This window comes from Chenopodium album, chromosome 19 (genome assembly GCF_948465745.1).
Source record: "Chenopodium album chromosome 19, dcCheAlbu1.1, whole genome shotgun sequence".
Classification (NCBI taxonomy): Eukaryota; Viridiplantae; Streptophyta; class Magnoliopsida; order Caryophyllales; family Amaranthaceae; genus Chenopodium; species Chenopodium album.
In genome coordinates, this window is record NC_137852.1 from 14752482 (window position 1) to 14769984 (window position 17503).

Below are 17503 nucleotides of genomic sequence, written 5' to 3' on the forward strand. Positions count from 1 at the left end.
TGCTTCGTTTGTTGAATTCAATGCCTTGAATTTACTTGATTATGCTTGTATATTGCCTTAGGAGTGTTTTGAGACTTGTTTGACTCAATTTGGTGAAGAAATGAGCGATTCAGCATTGTTGGACCTCTCGAGGTCGTGAAGTATAATGTGACCTGTTCTTTGCATTCTTGCTAGTTTTTCTTATACAATTTGTCACAATATTTGTCATAGTATTGCAAGAAATTGTTTGGTTGCTCGAAAATGCTATTTATGCTTGAATTAAATTTATGCTTTGTTTTAGTACTACGTACTCTTTTTTTTTTAACATAGTATCATGCGGCTAGGCGAACCTTAGATACTATAAAGCCTTAATTTTTTTTATTATTTGCATAATATAGCATGGCTAGACGACGCGGCTCTGGTTCTCAGTCGAGAGACACACGCCGGGAGGACGAGCCTGTCGGCGATGGTGAGGACCCTTCTACCAGAGTTGGTCCTCTCCCAGAGTGGGATGAGCAGACACTTTTCTTCGCTCCCGAGCACCATCTTTCGGAGCGAGTACGACGCGAGCTTGAGAGTGGGAGAACCCGTAGTCACGGCTCCGGCAACAACACCATTGGCGCACTTCATGATACATATTTTAGTAGAGACGAGCCATTGCGGCAGCTGTGGGAGTCCTGCGGATTGACTCCTCTTCTTCGGGCTACTCGAGCCATGTACTCCTACGAGGGGAGTGACCTTGTTGTTCGTGCTTTGGTGGAGTTATTTTGGGACACCACTAACACGTTCGGGATGAGATGACGGTCACTCCTGCTGACTCTAGTCTTATTACGGGACTGGAGTTCCGTTCTACTCCTCTGCCATTTGCCGGCGACATCACCGTCTATTCGCCGATAGTTCTAGAGCTATTGGGTCTGATCGGAGGTGAGAGTAGGTCGTTGGTCTACGACCCCTAATCAAATTAATTATTTATAACCTAAACTACCCTAATACAAGTATAGGGGTAAGTAAAGGGTCGATCCACGAAGACTAAGTGAATCAATCTATGCTAATTAGACTACTAGGAAGGCTTGTGAGATAGAAAGAGATTTAACTAAACACAACTAAGAACAAACCAACTAAAACTAGGGAAAGTGGAATCCAATTACATCAATGCATTCAACAACATCATAAAATTAGATGAAAATGACCTCGATTAGGAACAATCAACACATTTAACTCACTCTCGCACAATTAAGCATGTTAATTATCCTACTAAACTAATTCACTTTCGTGCAACTAGCCTAGCAAAGGTATGGAAGAATTTAGGGCTCTCAAGCAACTCACTCTCGCACAATTAATTGAAAACACAATTAAGACCATAGAATCAATTAGCTAGAAAGATTCTAATCCATAAAAGCATCATCCATACACAATAATTAAGAAACAATTCCATACTAATCACAATCAATCATTCAATTTATTAACATAACCTTCATCCATTTCCCTAGAACAAAATCTAACCTAACATGATGAGCAAAAACATGGAAAACAAGGCAAAATAAGAATAATAGCAAGAATCAAATAACTAAACTAATTAATCTACTCAAATCAACAAATAAATAAGCAAAAACAATAATAAATGAAAGCAATAAAGGTGAGAGAAAGTTAGGAAGACTCATTGAATAAATGAGAAGAAACATGCTTCTTCAAAATCTCAAAACTCCATGAAAAATCCAAGCTTTCTCTCTCTAAACTACTCCTAAAATAGAGAGACATAATCCTAATCTAACCCTAAGAGAGAGAAAATAAAGCAACTAAACTAATCTAATCAAGGGTAAATTAAAAATGTTAAGAGTTGTCAAAGTAATAAACCCCTAAAGGGTATTTATATACAAGCTAAATAAAATAAAAGAAAAAAAGAAATAAAACTAATTAAAATAACAAAGCTAAAAATAAAAAGAAAAGAAAAGGAAAAAGAAATTAAAAAGGGGAAAAACAAAGCAAAACCCACCAAAACACAATCAGACCCCAATTTCATGCCACTTTCTTCTTCAATTCGAATCAAGTGGCTGCTCTGCTCCTTGATCTTCATCATTCACCATCATCACCATTCAATCATCGCCATTAATCATCGAATCACAACCATTCAACATCATCACATCTCATTGAGCATCGATCAAGGCCATTTGATTTTTTAAACACCCACGTGAGAAGCTCGTGAGGCGGTTCGATCGAACCGAGGGTGGGTTCGACCGAACTTTGTGTTGTTTCGGCCGAACCATGGTTGTGTTCGCCCACACCTCTAAAAATCAGAAAAACTCGAATGATTCTGATTGTTTTTGCATTTTTAATTCGACCGAACTCTTCAATGGTTTGCCCGAACTTAATTGATTTGCTATTTGCTCTGAATTAAGGTTGTTGCTGTGCGATTTGGTGGTTTGATGTGGCGCAATTTTTGCTGTTGTAATTGATGTTAGGTGCTTGCGGTTCGTGGCTGATTTGTTGCTGTAAATTGGTGCGGTAGTACGTTAATTGCAGGGGATAATTGGGGTGTTGTTGTGGTTGAATTTGTGGGGTTGCGCGTGAAGGATGCGAGGAGTTTAGGATGGGTGGCTGGCGCGGCTGTGGTCGCAGGTGGAAGCGAGTCTGGTTGGAGGTGTTGTGGTTGCTGTTGGTGGTGTTCGCGTGGGGAAGTAGGGGAAAGTGAGAGATGGATTCATTTTATCAGGCTGGACCTAGGGAGTTTGTTCCTCCGCGGATGTCTATCCACTATCAGAGTACGTACGGCCCAATTGAGGAGATGATTTCGCCAGCACTGGACGACCAGCGTTTCGTCGAGCAGTCTATCCCTCATCACCAGACTCGGGTGAGTTACTCGTTTACTGTCTTTTTTGTATTTATCTTGTATTATTACTGACTTTTGCTTTTTTGACAGTTTTCTCGTGAGGTGGTGATGATCATGGCGAGGTGCATAGACGCCTTCCGCAGCCAGCTGGTGAGGATGCAAAACCGGGCTACCTGTCGTGGAGACGACGTTGCTGAGGAGGTAGCTCTTTGTCTTTCTCTTATATCACTCATCTTTTATTTGCTCGGCATCTGACTTGATTTACTTTCGCAGGCACAACCTATTCATTCTCCTCGCACTCGGTCGAGACCTGAGGCTAGGAGAGAGCCGACTAGGTTCGGCTCGAGGCGTCGCCGTACTTCTTCCGGCGGTCGGGGTGGCCGATCCGAGGCTGCTCGTACTGAGGACTCGGGTTCTTCGCCTAAGGATGTCTTTGCCGGGCCGATGGGCCAAGGAGGCGTGACATCGGCTCCTTCGACGGGTGGTGGGACGTATGATGTCGGCTCGTCATCGCAGCAGCCCTTGCAGCCTCAGTCGTTGTCGATTGGTTATCAGGGTGAGCCTAGGTGGACTGGCCTTGAGCGAAGGTTTCCATCGGTTGGCGGGTCAGGAGATGGTGAGGGGCATACTCCCCGGACTACGACGTTCTTTGATATGATGGGCGTACCTTATCATCTATGGCCTCTAGCACCATAGCTTGTACCTGTGCTTATTTATTATTTTTTTTATTTTTTATTTTATATTATTTTTTTTGACTTTATAGGATTTTGTCCATTGTATTACATGGCTCGTATATTGGACATTTCATATGTATATCTTATGCCTGTTTTATCTTTGCATTTTATTTTTCGTTTTATGTGTGTGTGAGTGTGTGCAAAAAATTGTGACTTAATTTTTTGCGCAAAAACTTCCGTCATTTTTATTATTAATGGAGGGTATCCGACTTTCTCCCCCAAAAGAAAAAATGAAAAATAAAATGATTTTGATTAAAAATAAGCTTAAATTTAATTAAGCTAAATTTAATCAAGGGAAAAAAGCAAAAATACATTGGATTTGTGTACGGGGTATTGAATGAAGGCTGAAACATGCAAAATCAAAGTCGAATCTAAGTCAGAAAAACACGGTTTGCATCACGCGTGACTGTCGCTGGCTAAAACGCATTGTCACCACTTTTTGACTTTGTCGCCACGCGACAGAATTTGTCGCCATGCGACAAGCTTTTCGTTTGGTGACAGGCTTTTCGTTTGCTAACTGTGAATATGTCATCAAGTGGGTCGATTTTGGTGGAAGCTTGAAAAGATGATTGGTTGCAATTCCCAAACTTTTTGCCGTCTTCCTAGCTTGTCAAGGTTGACTTTTTACTATCCTTCTAGAGTGAAGAGACAATACGGGTGATGAGTGACATTTATGGCACTCATTTGATCTCTTTTTGGATGAATTTTATTTCATTTTGTAGCTCTTTTACTTAGTTTTCCTTAGTTTTGCTCTTTATTTCTTTACTTTGTGCTTTTCGTAGTTAGTTTCTTTATTTTGTGCATTTTCTTGTTTATCGTTGTTTTTCTCTATTATTTGTTTCTTTTCATTTGTTTTTAGGTTATGATCGATCATCCAAAGATTTCCGAGCTTCCCTTCAACATTTATCATCACATTGGATGCCTTGTGCTAGCATTTTGAGCTTCAAGTCTAGAGGAACTCGAAAGGCAAGTTTCAAGACCGGTGCACGCATGCGGTGGGGGCATCATCTATGCCTCAAACCCACCAAAATGCCCATATACTTGCTGCCTACTTTGATGTTCATCACCATCACCAAGTTGTTTGCACAAGGATGATCAAGGTCGAAGAAGGGAAAGGAGGAAACCCTCCTAGGTGCGAGCGCACAGGGGGTCTGTGAGGCCGCACAGGAGGCGCGTGCGGGCGCACCCCCCTGGGTTTATGCTCGTGCGCCTCCTCTTCTCCCCTATGTGCGGCCGCACCGGCGTGGGTCTATTTTTCGACGTCATAACCGACTTCTCCCTTGTATATATAGTAGTTTCCTTCTATTTTTAGATGGAATTGATTAGATTTTCATATTAGATTTCATTCATAGATTTTTAATTAGATTTTTAGAGAGAGAATTAGAGCTTGATCATATTTTGTAGAGAGAGAAACTCTAGTTTGAAGAGAGAGAAATTCATGTTGATCTTTGATCAAGTTTTGTAAGGATTACTCATATTTGATTTCAATATAAGTTTGATTTTAGTTGATTTCATTTGTTTTTCATATGATTGTTGATTGTTTGATGTTTGAGAAGTTTCATTGAGTTTTGTATTGATTTTAGATTTCTATTATAATCATGATGAAATTGTTGATTAGTTGTGTTTTGATCTTAATTACTATGATTAGTGAGTAGTTTACTTGCTAGGGTAATGGTGAAGCATGTATGAGTAATGGATTAGTGTTAATTGGGGATAATTGATGGAGTTGATGATTTGATTAAACTTGGTTGATGAATCATGTGCATGTGTGTGATTAATTGAAGAGTAGCTAACTTTGATTGTTGCACTAGATTACATTGTAAGTTCACATTGATATGTGGCTTTCATATACACGATTGAGGTATCTTGTGATGTTTTCTAGCTAGAGTTTATCGTAGTTGACGCTAGTTAGACCTCTAGGAGAATAGCTTGATATGCTCTTTTGGTTGCATGATTGATTTTCCCTCACATTGATTGACTTAGTTGATTTGACCTCCCAATTAGCCATCTCCATTACGAATGCATGTGGATCCTAGCCCTAGTGTTTATCATCTTGATTTTCTAGAAGTTTATTTGTTGTCATTAACTCTAGTTTTAGGTTACAACCCCACTTTTGACTTCGGAATAGCTTAGCGCAAGACAATAGACTATCAATCACTATTCCTTTGGGTTCAACCCTTGACTTGCTACTATACTTGTGTAGGGGTTGGTTGAGTTTATAAATTTTGTTTGACCGTTTGGGGAAGGTAGCCCAACGACCTACCATTTCACCATCGATCAAAATGGCGCCGTTGCCGGGGAATGGTGTCGTGATTGTGTATTGTTGTTGAGTCTATTCCATCTTATTGAAAAATACAAAAAGATTTTCTTTTAGGCTACATTTGTAGCCGTGCTACTAATAATTTTGTTTGAGATTGTGTGCAAGTGAACATGGGAGAAGCTCATAGAGTGACATTGAAGAGTTAGGCACTCCGGGCGCTTACAAGTATGAGAGCGGGATTGCTCCATTATTGATCCCGGATGGTGATTTTGAAATCAAACCGGCTATGATCACCTTGATTGAGAGGAAACAATATGGTGGCACAAAAAGTGAAAATCCTCTCAACTATCTCAAGGATTTTGAGAAGTATTGTAATACAATCATGGTAGCCGGAGCTGCTCAAGAATATATAAGGCTCAAGTTGTTTCCCTTTTTCTCTCATTGGAAGAACTTTAGAGTGGTTGGACAAGGAGGTAAAGCCAAGGTCCCTTAGGATGTGGGATGAAGTCACAAAAGCTTTCTTGTCCCGTTTCTACCCACCAAAGAAGACGGCGGAGGCTAGAGCCTTAATCCAAAGTTTCAAGCAATTGCCTAGAGAGAATCTCTATGAAGCATGGGAGAGGTACAAGGATTACCAAAGGGAATGCCCTCACCACGGAATTCCAGCCTATCAAGTCATACAAATTTTCTATGGTTGTTTGAGCTTTCAAGGTAGATCGAGCCTTGATGCCGGAGCCGGAGGGCCGATTATGAACAAAACGGAAGAAGAGGTTGTGGATGTAATAGATGATGTAGTAAGGAACTACATGGATTGGCATGATGTAGAGAGGGAATCGGCAAGCAAAAGTGGCTCAATCGATCAATCTTATGTCGTCAACGATTTGTCCACATTGGTCTCGAAGTTAGGAAAGGAGGTGAATTCTCTCAAGACCAAGCTCGAGAGTCCTTCACAAGCTTCTAGTCTTCCCTCCAAATTTAAGGGGAGAGGTACATCTTCCTACTCTAACCCTCTTTTTGCTTCTTGTTGCATGATAAGAGAATGCTTGGTTTGTGATTTATGTGGAAAGAATGATCATAATGCTTCTAATTTCCCTAATGTCCCTTGTGATAGATATGATGGATATGAGAATGTTCATGTGAATTGTGATGAAAATAATGATTTTGGACCTAGATTTAATGCTCAAAAGAATGTTGGGAAAATTATCACAATCATGGGAGCTATGATAATTATAACCAAAATAGTGGTTATGGTAACCATGTGAGCCAAGAATTTTGTGGTAACCATATTAACTTTTGTTGTAATGATCAAAGCCATGGCCAAGAATATGGGGATCATAACCAAGGTTATGGTAACCATAATAAAAAATCCGGCTAAAGTCATGGTAAGGGTAATTGGAGTAATCAAGGTAGGGGAGATTTTCAAAATGATGTTCAAAGTGTTGGGGTTTGGTGAGTCCGACTCACCGCGAAAACAACCCCACCCGAGGAACCACTCGCAATAATTAAAATCATCAAGCATAAATAAATAATCACAAAGAAAAGATAACGAATCTTACCCTCGAAGCGAGCTTCGCCCAAAACCTGAGCTCTTACTTGAAAGCTACGAGCACGTCAAGCGCCGCGCCTCCGACGGTATCCACCCACAAAAGAGCGAACACAACTTTAAGGTCTACTACCTTGGGGTTAGCAAGGTCCGACCAAAACCGGAGTGTTATATGAGTTTAAGAGTTTTCCCAAAAATTATGGAATGCTCTTTTTAACTCCCACTTAAGCACTTTACTCCAAATCCCAAGGTTGGTATTTATAGAGGGAAGTATGAGTGGGAATTTCTATCCCATCAATGTGGGATCATGAAAATTCCATAAATTAAATTAAAGCTAAATTAAATTAAAATTGCAAACTAATAATAAATCTACAAGTGGCATTACCATGTGAGATGGGTTGGTGAGGACCACATGGAGAGTAGGGGACCATACTTGCTAACCACTCAATACTCTCCTTGTTCCACATGTCCTCACTCACTCACTCCCATTTTCCATACTTTCCCTTAACCCATGGCCCTATGGCCCGAGCCAAGCCACAAGCCAAGCCCGAGCCCAGCCCGCACCTAGCCCGCACCCAGCTGCTGCTGTGGCGCGGTGCGGCTGCTGCTATGACGCGGCGCGGCTGCTGCTGTGCCTAGTCGCGGTTGGCCGTGGCTACTAGCACGGTGCGCTAGCTCGCACCAGCCAACCATGGCTCGGCTTGGTGCTTGCTAGCCACCTTTGCTAGGACATTTTGCCCCTAGCATTCGGATGCTCGGGGCACTCCGATGCTAGGGGTATTTTTGGGAATATGGTCGATTTATTATTTTTTTGCGCGTCTCGTCTTTTATCATTTTGACTCGACTTCCGACGATCGGTTTCGACGCTCTAAGCTCGAATTACCGACGTCTAAATATTTAACACTTAGGCGACGAATTAATTTCTTCCGAATTAATTCGTCGAGTTGGTTCGCATATATTTGCTTGGGTGTGACCCGAAGGGTTCAGTCAAGATTAAGCTGTAATATTAATTATATTAATATTACTGATCGGAAGCGGCCTCCACCCAGGCATTCCGATCACTTAATCTTACTGAATATATTAGCTTTCTAATAATTCTGAACCCGCTATCAGAATAATTCACTTGTTCGAAGGACACTATTCCTTTCAATATCCCACTTGTCCTTCCGGACAAGTGTGCATTTAGTGTATAGCCCTTATCCTATGTCTCTTCATGAACTACAGAGTAAGATTACTAGTCATCTCTGTTACGTCCAGAAGTGTTTCTCGAAATCCGAGTTTGACTGTCAATAAGCAGATGATTTCTAAAATCCATCTGAGCACGGCCATGCATTTTTCACAGTCTCACGCGCTCTTCGTGAGGCCTTGTAAACAACAAGACATGTTCCCTATTGTTAGTAGGGGGACATTTCCAGTCTTGTAATGTAGCTTCTCTTACTAAGAGGACTCACCCGCCTGATATCTGTCTTTATAATCCCCAATTACGGCAGACGTTTGGCGGATACCAAAGCGGACCAGTACTCAAACAAGAGATCTCCCACTACTCATGGTCAAAGGAAAAGAGTTCCGATAGTAATAATGAGAAAATACTTATGACGATTTTTAAATCTCTTAAAGTATCCTCATAGGTCGATCCAGTATGGTTCTAAACCAGTACCTGTGCAAATGATTTGTACCCTCATAGCACAAGAAACGGTGCTACAAATCGTACTACACACTAATCTCTGATGGTCATCATTCGTCCATAAAATATGACCTTGATTAGGGATAATTTTCGATTAAAATATTCAATGTTCACTTAATAGGTGTTTCTTTATCCAAGCCATTGACTTGATACCCTATTTTGAATATTTATGAAAATCGAATGGACTCATTATTTAATTCTAAACCACAATTAAATAGTTTTGTGGAATATTTAGAAATATTTTATTCCACTATGAAACTTCACAATGTTTCATCTTATGATAAATGGTTTTACCCAAATGTTTAAAGAGTAATACTCTTCATAAAACATTCATAGAAATCACACCCATATTTGATATGCTTGATTTCTTTCATGCAATTATGAATGTTGTCGTTCACTTATTGCAAAGGTTTAGTTAAAATTACTTTGCAAATCTTAGCATCTTCATTGTCCACCATTTCCATAATAAGATGATAAAATTTTGAGAGTGTTAATGGATTACATGTGATTAAGGATTTATTGTCTAAGCAATGGCTCCCACTCATTTTCATGATTTGAGACCTTCTACTTGACAACCTACAATCATTAATGTTCAACAACGAACCTTTCCATTTAACATCTATCTTATTTTTGCCTTTAAGGCAACACTATTCTCAACATATATTTTTGTAGACTCCCCGATGATGACTTGCTTGGGTTTTACTCCAAGCGACTCACAACGATTTTGGATACCCTAATCACTTGTGATCATGGAAATTTTCCTTAGATTCTCGCACATCATATATGGATGCACATCCATGTTACAATTCTCAAGCCACAACGCTTTTTGCCTCGTGCTTATAAATGGCTTCCTTGCTAAGGATCTAATCCTTGTTAAGGTTTGTGCTTGCAACATCAAAACTCAAATTATATTTGTTTTCATGCGTCAAGAACTTCATCCAACTACTTATCTAAGTTCTATGGATGTTCTTGACTATAATCTAATGATCTAATACTTAGATTAACGTCGATTGGTATTATATACGTACTTCACATGCTCTAAGCAAGTAAGTCGTCTGACGATTCCATATCATAGCTTTACATGATGGATTTAATTCTAGAATGATTCTCAATTTTATTCCATCCATGTGACATTTAGCTCATACAGTTACACTGAGTCTTACCAAATTGTTCGCTATATGATATGATTGAAAGTCTCTTACTAGAGTCTTTCTTTTTTGATTTAGTACTTACCCTAGCTTATACTTAGTTCAAACATTTACTTAGCTTCATACATATGGGTCGAAAGCCTTTCAAAGTTCTTCATGTTTAACATGGTAATTTCCTTTACTCATTTAAACATTTTAATTAAGTCTATACCATAGAACTTAATTCCCAACATGTACTAAGTATCGTCTTTAGCTCGGTCCATTGTCGAAAATACTTTCAAATCTAAGCATTTAGCATTTGATAGTTGTTTCACAAAAGAGTTCGTAAACATCTTGTTGGACCATTACTTTTGCTCCCACTAAACTTCTTGTTCATCAGAATTTCTATGTTTCTCCATAAGTCAATCCTCTTATTAACTGTATGAGAAAACACGTTCCAATTCCTTCATGCAATGCTTCCTTTAATCCCATGACGGATTCCATGTGCTTGCTTTCAAATCTAGCATTATTTAGATTTTCAAAACCCTTAGATTATTCCATAGTCACTTCCAAAATTCCATTTTGGGAGGCGGTTTTGGTATCCATTTTGCCATATTTCATATGCGCAATTTTGCTAGATCAATCACGAAAAGACTTGAGCATTCCGATTGGTGAATGGGCTTTTATTAAAATCAACTTGAAATTAATTATATCCTTTACAACCAATCTAGCTATGTATGCATATACATTTCCATAATTGTTAGTTTTATCCTTGAAAACTTATTTGCAATCGATGGGTCTTTCACCTTTCATGCAAATTAATCAAGTTTCAAACATGATTTTCAAACATGGAGTCTATTTCGGATTTTCATGGCTTTTAACCATTATTCGGAATTTGGATTTGTCGTAGCTATCTTACAAGACATTATTCTTTTACTATCTAATAGTAAATAGTATGCTTGTAAGTCTTAGGTTTTTTTCTAACTTAATAGAAAATTTATAGGATTCAATCCAAGCCTTTGTTTAATTCTATACCTATATGGGGCAATTGCATCAAACACTGAGTTTTAAGGCGCTTTCAAAGCCCTTTTATTATGTTGATCTTACTCCAACATTTTTAATGTTTTGTGAGTAATGAATTCTCTTTTAAGGCACTTGTAAAGTCCTTTTGAGTATTCTTGATCAAGTATTCTCATGAAGTCCTTTAAGGTCTTCCGAGATTCTCAGTTCTAGTTTGTTGCTAAGCTCGATGGTCATCGAGTTTATTCTCCTCCCACTTGTCGTTTTGGAAACATGTTACTTTCCAGAAAGACACCACTTAGAGAAACAAACATTATGTTCTCAATTAGGATGTGGAGGTAATGCCCGTAGTCTCACTTGAATGCTTACAAAGAGACATGTATATTGTCTTTGGTAAAAGTTCGTTGTGAAACAAACAGTTAGCTCCCACTTGAGCTATCTTAGTCTTTATTGAGCCATTCAGCTCCCACTGAGCCACCTAGCTCCCACTGAGCCACTTTTCTCCCACTGAGCTAGTGAACTCCCACTGAGACTAAGAGCCTTAGACATATACTTGAAAAGACTTTTAGAAGTTATTTCTATCCATAACTAAATATGGCGTCCTTTCTTAGCTTCGACATTTTGTTTAGTGTAACATTAGTCATTTGTGCAAATCTTTAAGAAACTTTATAGGAAGGGTTGTGAACCATGTTCGTTCGAGTCATTTTCAAATGACGCCGAGGTCTCTGTGAAGACACACCATGTTCTTTGTGGAGTTATTTATGAAAATTTCCATTCATAACTTTGAGATAGTCACGCTTGGCTCAAGCAAACATCGCTCGATCTAATCTAGACGTTTTGATATCTTGCCAAGTCGATTCTGTACTTCACTAAACTCTTGAGCTACTCAAGTCAAGTTTGTTCACATTTGATGAATATAGCCATATCCTTTGAAATTCTTTGTGAAACGTTGAAGTAATTGAATCCTCTTTAGCCTTCGGAGTCAATTGTCTATACCAAGAACAATAGCTCTCTGCTTTGTCGGTTTCAACAAGTAAGACTTTCTTGTCTTAGAACGATTCCAATTCGAGCAACTATCAAGAGCCTATCTAATAGATCCTTGAGTACGTTCTCATCGATGTGACATTGCTAAAGATGTTTGGAACACAAATCAAGCTCTTGACTTGAACTTAGTGAGTTTATCATGTTAGAGAAATGTTTGTTTATAATCAAGCATTCTTAACTCAACGCTTGGATAACCATCCCATTCAAATAAATCTCGCAACTATTGCTCATTACTTTGGATGTGAGTCTTTCCGTGTGTAAACGGATCAATTGCTGATTATGGAACATAATAACCATTACTTGTTCCAGCCTTTGGCTTAAAAGGTCTTTAAACAAAACATACAACCTTACAACTAATGTAGCTCTTCTTGCTTCATTCTAAGCTTGTAAGTCGATAACTTAGCTTAACTTCAATAGTTTGAGGTCACTATCATAGTGGAACACTCAAGCAGTATCTGATACTTATGAAGAAAACGAATTGCTAAGTAAACTACAATAACATGAACTCGTGAGTTGAAATGAAATCTAATTCCTTTTTTTCGTTCCTTCTTTCCTATATTTCTTATCATACAATATCTCATAATCTTACTTTAAGAATCATTTCTGTAAGTACCTTGACTCTTATACTTTGTTAGGCATAATCAAGCACCTAGTGCGCCGTTAAACAAAGTTCCATCTTTTCCATTAATTCTTACTCGAATTACTACATCAATGAGTCCTACTCAATTATGTATGATGCGAAAAGATACGTTGGTTGTCAAACATTGACAATCTTGAATTTGCAACTCAATACCTCATGTTTTATCAAGACTACCTAGTATTTTGAATACATGATGTCCAACCGTCCTTTCGGACTTAGTTATAAAAGTCATTTATGAGAATTGTATTTTAGAAATGCTTTTCCTGTCTTTGAGATCTATTCTCAAGGATTTCCTTTACCAATCATGGAAACAATATTATTTGATTTAGAATACTATAAATATACGTGAAAAGTATAACCATTTATCAAGAACATAATAAGTTTGAAATTTAATAGCATTCATGCAAACTTCAATCTTCTTAAACGTCTTATTTACGCATAAAAAAATTATCCCTATTTAGTGAAAATAAGGCGATTCCAAGATCCGAAGAAACAAAGAGTGGTTAAGCATGCTTTGGCTTGTCTTAAACACTCGATCTTCTAGGGTAAGCATTGCCTTGCTAATGGCTCTAAGCCACTCTTGGTTAGACAATCGTCGCATCTAATGCATCTTTGACGATGTATCTCTTTTGCCACGGTATGTGAGGACTCCTGACTCATACCGATGAGTTAAACCAAAACCAACGTGCACACCCGGTGTGCCTTATGCCCCTTAGAGAAGTGATGGCACCTCGCTTTGGCGTAGCCTACCATCACCATCGTCCGGTTAGTAAGTGTTGTTTTGGAAAGGCAAGTTTGACTCAATATTATTAGGGACCTAGGATTTCTATGTTGGTTGATTTAAGTGAACTTAACTAATCATCGCAACATCAAGAAAACCTAAACATGCATCTAACGAATAATTCACACATATATATATATAAGCATAAAATATAAAGTGAAATTATAGATGCATATTGGCAACTAGCATGACCCCTTGAAATCTTTATATCTTCAAAAGGTCTTCATTTGCAATTCAATGCTTTGTCTTCCAAGATACGCCGTCTTCAAGACTTAACCAAACTATGCAAAAACTAGTGTCTACAACTAGGAATAATCTAAATATTAAAGTACAAAAATACTTAACGGTGCGTAGACCGTATTTAGATTTACAAAAATACATAACGGCACATAGTCCGTATTTTCTATCCTAGTCGAGTCCCACTAGTTGCCATTTCATAAAACATGTGAGAGAGAATATATATATTCCATTCATCCATTCACTATTTGTGAATGGCCCATGCAATTTACAAAATTAAAAACAAGTAAAATGCATTTAAACAACGCGCGCACTAGTAACTAATCTAACTGGTTAATCCGATTAACACGCCTATTTAAAACTAGTCAAAGTTGTTTAACTGATTATATAATTTACGTCATTAATAATTGAAGCTCCCACTAAATTCCGCATTTCCTTAATTAATCTAATTAATTAAGTCGGTAGCACCCAAACTTATCAAAAAGAAATTTTGCCAATGCCGCTCAAAACTGAGGCCTAGCTGATGAGTGGCATTTATGCCACGGTTTAGCGCTCCTTTTACGGGATTTTTCCTCCTACTTGTAGCTTGTTTGCCCCTTTTTCCTTCCCTTTTTGTTCTTCTTTTCTTTGTTTGCCTTTCTCGTGTTTTCTTTCTTTCGTTCCCTTTTTCTTGTCTTTTCTAGCTTTTTCTTTTGTTTTGTAGATCTTTGGCCCTTCCGGATGAAGCATTGAAAGCTTGGCTAGACTTGGAGTGGGGATATGTTGATCAAAGATGGAAGTTTGGCAGAGCAGGGGAGCCGCGGGCGCGGGGACCTGAGCAGGGCAGACAGGCAGTCATTCAGTAGATGCCGCGCCGCGCCTCAGGAGAGGGCTCTCCTCCCTGACCCGCGGGCGCGGCACCAGAAGCCGCGGGCGCGGCAGGTCGAGCCTGACTTTCCTCCTGATGCTGTGCCGCGGCCTCTCCTCAAAAGAAGATGGCATCTCCTTGGAGCCGCGGACGCGGGTGTCTGGGTTTAGCAACTCCATAACCCACGATGTAGAGGGCGCGGCTGCAAGCTAGAAGGCTCTCCAAGGCTTATTATTTCTGTCTTTTATGGTTCATATATATAGCCTCCTATTCAAGTTTGTATTATCATCTATTATTACTTAGAAACATTTTAACCCTAATCTTAGAGAGAGAAAGTGTAGTCTTAATCAAGTTTTCTTCATGTATGCAACTTTGGTTCAAGTTTCATTTTAATTAATCAAGCAACCTAGCAAGTTTTAATCTTTCTACCATTGCCTACTTAGTAATTTCTAATCCTTTCTCTTAGCTTAGTTTATTTGCACTCTAGTTGTTTATTTCTATCTATTTTGTGGATTGACATCTTTGGTATTTTCATTGCATGTTTTTGATCATGTTTGCTTCCATGTCTATTTTCTTTTCATTTAGTTTTATCATCATGTTTAATCTCCCTTCTCTAGGCTAATTTCTTAGCTAGGGGATAGGGGTGGAAAATATGTGTTGAATGTTGGATGACTGATGATGGTTGGATTGAATACATGCCTTAAATTGATGAAAGATATGATTTTTAATGGCTTGAGATTATTGTTGCACTTTATTTGATTACCTTCTAGTTTAAATGCATGAAAATGATTTGAACTAGATTAAGATCACCTCTATTTTGATGATTGCATGAAAATGAGTTGTTAAAATAGAGTTTTATGATTTGTGCCTTTTTATTCTCTTGATTTTGCTAGTGTCTAATAGGATGCATGAGAATAATTCTATTAGCATAGGGCTCTTTCATTGATTTGCCTAGACTATTGCATGAGAATGAATTGTTTAGGTAGGATCTTGTGTTCTTTGGCATGTTCTTCATGATAACTATCATTATTCACCTCTTTCTATTCATGTTTGACACCCTCGTACCCCTAGCGTCGTTCTCTCTTGATTTTCAATCTTCTTTATAATTGCTTGTTTGTAGTCTTAGTGCTTTTTATCCAAAAACCAACAAAATTATCCTTTCCTTGACTCTTGCTTAGTGAATTTGATATTTAGCTTGCATGCTTCCTTTGGGTTCGACCCTATACTTACCCCTATATTAGTATTAGGGTAGTCTAGGTTATAAGTAGTTAATTTGATTTGGGTTGGTAGTCCCAACGACCTACTAAATCCCGATCAAATTTTGGCGCCGTTGCCAGGGAAGCGGCTTGTTTGGTGTCTAATTTGCTTTTGTTAGAGTAATTTTAATTGCTTTCTTTTTGTTTTGTTTTGTTCAATCATACTTGTCATTGCTAATTGTTTCCTTAGCTTTGGTGAATGCTTAGAAGATCTCAAGGACCACCTACCCATCAAATTGACCAAGAGATCAACCGAACTTTGAGACAAATCCGCAGGCTTTTTGAAGAAGAAGGGAGAGGACTTGGTGCTATAATTGATAGTGGGAGTGATTCTTATTCTTCTAGTTCGCAAAGTGAATCAATGGCGGGACAAGAAGATGATGTTTTATTTCGTGAGTTTGGTAATCCGGAGGATTATGAGCTCACGGGAGGGATTTTGTTACCCGTCACGGAGACTAACTTCACAATTCATCCCCAATATACAAGAATGGTTCAATCGGAGCAATTTTCGGGTTCTACAAGTGAAGATCCCATAGAGCACCTTGATAGATTCCTTGAGCTATGTGCCATGATTCAAACCAACCAAGTTTCTCAAGAGTACATCCGGATGCATTTATTTCGACAATCTCTTTCGGGTAGAGCAAAGAAGTGGTTGAAGCAAGTGAAGCCTAACTCACTCACATCTTGGAGGGAGGTAGTTAAGGCATTCTTGAAGAGGTTCATTTCCGAGGAGAAGACCGCCGAGATGAGAAGGAAGATTGCATCATTTGAACAAGAAGCGGATGAGAGTCTTAATGAAGCTTGGGAGAGGTTCAAAGAGTTGGTACAAGCATGTCCTCACCATGAATACAATCAAAGTTTGCTCATGAGGATTTTCTACGATGGTTTGGAGCCCATGTCTAGAGCCAACTTGGATGCGGGGGCGGGTGGACAACTAATCAAGATCCCTCAAAATCAAGTGGAAGCAACAATCGAGGAGGTAGCAAAGAACTACTCTTAGGGAGGTAGAAGAAGGAGTGCACCGAAGAAAGGTGGGATGTATGAATTGGAGAAGGTCGATCAATTGCAACATCAAATTGAGCAACTCACAAAAGGGCTTTCAAAGTTGAACACAAGTGTTAATGCAAGCTCAAGTGGTGGAGCAAGCTCTTCTCAAGTCAACTCTTTCTCATGTCAAAATTGTGGAGGAACGAACCATGATACATCTTATTGTGGAGGTTTGAGCCCCGAGCATGTGGCGGCATACAACACAAGACAAGACGGTTTTAGAGGAGGTGGTGGTGGAGTAGCTTGGAGACAACCACCACCCGGGTTTGCATCTCAACCTCAACAATGGGGCCAACAAGCTCAACCTTCTTACAATTCCAACCCCCAATACCAAAATCCACCTCCATCTCAAAACCAAAACCCAAGAGGAAGCTACCCTAGGAACAACCAATACAACAACCAAAACCAATACAACAATCAAACCCAAGGGCCCCAAAGAAATCAAGAACAAGCACCTCAAGCGGAGCCAACACCCAC

General features: G+C 39.0%; 2 non-coding genes across 2 annotated transcripts; both read right to left on the minus strand.

Annotated features, from left to right (window-relative positions):
• Positions 1–6355: 6355 nt before the first annotated feature.
• On the minus strand, positions 6356–6461 carry LOC145596281 (small nucleolar RNA R71). Its single transcript, XR_014103134.1, has one exon. It is a non-coding gene; the product is annotated as a small nucleolar RNA R71 (small nucleolar RNA).
• Positions 6462–16722: 10261 nt separating this feature from the next.
• LOC145596393 (small nucleolar RNA R71) lies at positions 16723–16827 on the minus strand. Its single transcript, XR_014103232.1, has one exon. It is a non-coding gene; the product is annotated as a small nucleolar RNA R71 (small nucleolar RNA).
• Between the last annotated feature and the right edge of the window lie 676 nt (positions 16828–17503).